Raw genomic sequence first — 4,134 nt, 5'->3', positions numbered from 1 at the left:
TCCTTCTTGGGGTTCTAGAAATGTATTCAGTGTTATTTTTTCTCCTTCCTCTTTCTAGGGGTTCTAGAAATGTATTCAGTGTTACTTTTTTGTTATTACAAAAAATTAAGTTCCGATCACACGAGCAAATTTTACATGATTTCCTTTACTATATGAGAAATGTAGACAATTTTCCACTGTTTGATTTTTTAACTAATTAAATTATTTTATTAAATCCGATTGTGCAAAAGGTTTTATCGATTAAACACTACATAGGATACAATTACGCACTAATCAAAAACTTGCTTCAATTTGAATATTAGAAATATTGGAGTTAGTCACCATAGTTTTAATTGCATGTAAATAAATTTATTATACATTTTAAATTAAGTTCAATACTTTTGGTAAAGTTCAAAATGTTCTCTTTCGGTTTTTAAAGCCCTGAAAGTTGTATTTAACAAGATGGCTCAAAGGCAGTGATTGTAATAGTAGCCACATCGTACTGTTTCCTACTTACAGAAAACTTATTGAATTGCCCATAGATGCGCTTTCCATCACCATTCCTAAAATTATTACCTGTACCTGTAATCCACATGTAACCCTTTACAGAAGGAAATGAAAGTATGAGATAATAGCCGCTCGATGCGCGTCGTTTCACCGTGAAAAATTATTACCCGTAAACCGCACGTAGCCCTAAACAGAAATACAGAAAGTTTGAGTGATTAGACCCTTAATGCCTAACCCTTATAAAAGCTTAAATATAAAAACTTCACGAAAACAATACGCATTCTTATCAACTAACTTACTCGAAACATCATTATTTATAAATTTATCATTAATCTGACACAGGGAGATAGGATAATTTAATTCTAAGTTAAATTACAGAATAATATAAATTAAACTATAGTAACTTCCTCACTCGGTTAATTTTAAACGAAATTAAACTACATCATTCTCCACACTAACTTACTCATGAGCTTCATTTTACACTTATTCTACAGTAACTAATCTTAATTTTATCAATTTATTATTTTAATTAAACTATAATAACTTCCTAAATCGGTTAATTTTAAACTTTTTTAATAACATGATTATTTGCAAAGTTATCATAAACTAAAATACAGGGTGTTTCTGAAAAGTCCATCACAAATTAAGGGGCGTGTTTATGGGACCAAACTGAGCGGAAAGTACCAAAGAACATGGGGTGTACAACATTTTGTTACGGAGATATGGCCTTCCAAACATTCGCCCCTAAAACAAGGAAATATCCAAAAATGAGGAGTAACACTTAAGACCGACTAACCAGCTTGTTTAAAATTACTACACAATTTCAATAGCCTTTAATCGAACAATTGATTTCTACCTTTACTAATCAGAAGCGTATAAATGAGTAGAAGTATGCCTACGGTGGTAATGTAAAATTAATCCCAAGTGACATGATGTTTCAAGATCTTCCCAGCACCAAGTAAAATGGTTCTGATTGAAGGGACTTTTATTAGCACAGCGTAAACAACGTTATTTTCAGGAATTAGTCCAAATGTCCACGGGCGGCATTACAAAAACGAGGCAGTCTTTCGAATGATACTTGGACATGTTGGAAGATCCCTGGCTTGTTCCTGTTATCTCAAACCGTAAAAAGCTACGCAAATCTTCATCATCACGGACAACACTCTTGTACGTTAGGTATGACCTTGAGAAAACCTAAAAGGACATCTCGAATGTATTTGAAAAACCCATCTCCAATTAAGGGGCGTGTTGTTTGTTTCCAACAGAGTAAACTCGCCCAGAGAACAATTACAATGCAGAGCCACGTTTCGGCGTTAATGGCCCACAAAGGTGGTCCCAAAAACAAGAACAAACTTTAATTTGTTTCGTTCAGTAAGTGTTTCATGTGTCATAGATAAAACGCCATGATTAATGCACGAAGAAAATGAATTTATTGACAAGTTTTAACATTTAATTGCAACTAGTTACAAAAATTGTTCAAAGTGTTCACCACCCGCGTTAAGGCACTCATTAGCACGTCTTACAAATGATTCCCTTACACGTTGAAAAATGCCTGGAGTTTCGCGAATTGTTTGACAGCCGTGAATTATTCGTCGACGTAGCTCTTCAACATCGGGCACTTCAGTCTGATAAACTAAGTCTTTCAGGTGGCCCCAAAGAAAGAAATCACAAGGGTTCAGATCGGGTGATCGAGCAGGCCACTCCACAGGTCCACCTCGACCTAACCACCGCAAAGGGAAGGTCGCGTTAAGATAATTTCGGACCGCGATGCTGAAATGTGGTGGTGCACCATCGTGCATGAACCACATTCTGTTTACCAAACCTAAGGGTACGTCTTCGAGTAGTTCCGGTAAATCGTCCCGTAAGAACTGCAAGTAAGCCACACCGTTTAACCTGGGCTCTAGGAAATATGGCCCAATTAAATTGTCACCCACAATACCACACCACACGTTTAAACTGAATTGTACTTGGTGACTTCTAACGCAAGTTGCGTGGGGGTTTAGCTGGGACCATTGATGTTTATTATGTAAGTTAATAATACCATCCCGTGAAAAGTTAGCTTCGTCAGTAACCAACAAATCCCGTGGGAAATCGATATCGTTTACTTTAGCCAGAAACCACTGACAAAACGCCGTGCGTCGTGGGTAGTCCGCTGGATTCAAACCTTGAACTTTTTGAACATGGAAAGGATGAAACCGGTGGCTTCTGAGGATTTTCCACACGAGCGTGTGGTTTACGCCTAATCGGCGACCAACTTGGCGGGTACTTGATTCAGGCTCGTCCTCGAAAATGGTGAGAACTTCGTCTTCTACGGCCTCTGGGATGGCTCTCGCTCTAGGTTGAGGTCCAGCCGGTTGGATTCGTCCATCTTGCCTCAAACGTCTGTCCACAGCCTCGAACGTCAGTCGATTTGGTAGTCGCCTCTGCGGAAATCTTTCCTGATACAAGCGTACAGCTGCAGCGGCATTCCCCTCGGCTAGTCCATACATTAGGTGCATATCCGCATATTCGGCATTTGTGAAGAAAGGCATTGTAACAGACTTCGTTGAATTATGAGATTAATAAAACAAACACATGTACGTGAAACCTCTTTTATTCCTTTCTTAAAAAACATAGTGCTCTGTTTTAGTGCTCTGTTTTTTAAGAATAGGCGAAGTTCTCACTATTTTCGAGGACGATCCAAAAACAAGCAGCCGCCAATTGGTTTGCTGATTAAGAAAAAACCACACGCAACTTGCGTTAGAATTCACAAAGTACAATTCAGCTTAAACGTGTGGTGTAGTATTGTGGGTGACAATTTAATTGGGCCATATTTCCTAGAGCCCAGGTTAAACGGTGTGGCTTACTTGTAGTTCTTACGGGACGATTTACCAGAACTACTCGAAGACGTACCCTTAGGTTTAATAAACAGAATGTGGTTCATGCACGATGGTGCACCACCACATTTCAGCATCGCGGTCCGAAAACTTGTCAATAACATTTTCTTTGTGCATTAATCATGGCGTTTTATCTATGACACATGAAACACTTACTGAACGAAACAAATTAAAGTTTGTTCTTTTGTTTGGGACCACCTTTGTGGGCCATTAACGCCGAAACGTGGCTCTGCATTGTAATTGTTCTCTGGGCGAGTTTACTCTGTTGGAAACAAAAAACACGCCCCTTAATTGGAGATGGGTTTTTCAAACACATTCGAGATGTCCTTTTAGGTTTTCTCAAGGTCATACCTAACGTACAAGAGTGTTGTCCGTGATGATGAAGATTTGCGTAGCTTTTTACGGTTTGAGATAACAGGAACAAGCCAGGGATCTTCCAACATGTCCAAGTATCATTCGAAAGACTGCCTCGTTTTTGTAATGCCGCCCGTGGACATTTGGACTAATTCCTGAAAATAACGTTGTTTACGCTGTGCTAATAAAAGTCCCTTCAATCAGAACCATTTTACTTGGTGCTGGGAAGATCTTGAAACATGTCACTTGGGATTAATTTTACATTACCACCGTAGGCATACTTCTACTCATTTATACGCTTCTGATTAGTAAAGGTAGAAATCAATTGTTCGATTAAAGGCTATTGAAATTGTCTAGTAATTTTAAACAAGCTGGTTAGTCGGTCTTAAGTGTTACTCCTCATTTTTGGATATTTCCT

Source organism: Phalangium opilio, unplaced genomic scaffold (assembly GCF_054372755.1).
Source record: "Phalangium opilio isolate 3A_F unplaced genomic scaffold, DU_Popi_V2 ptg000053l_1, whole genome shotgun sequence".
Classification (NCBI taxonomy): Eukaryota; Metazoa; Arthropoda; class Arachnida; order Opiliones; family Phalangiidae; genus Phalangium; species Phalangium opilio.
Note: the sequence above shows the minus strand (reverse complement) of the source record.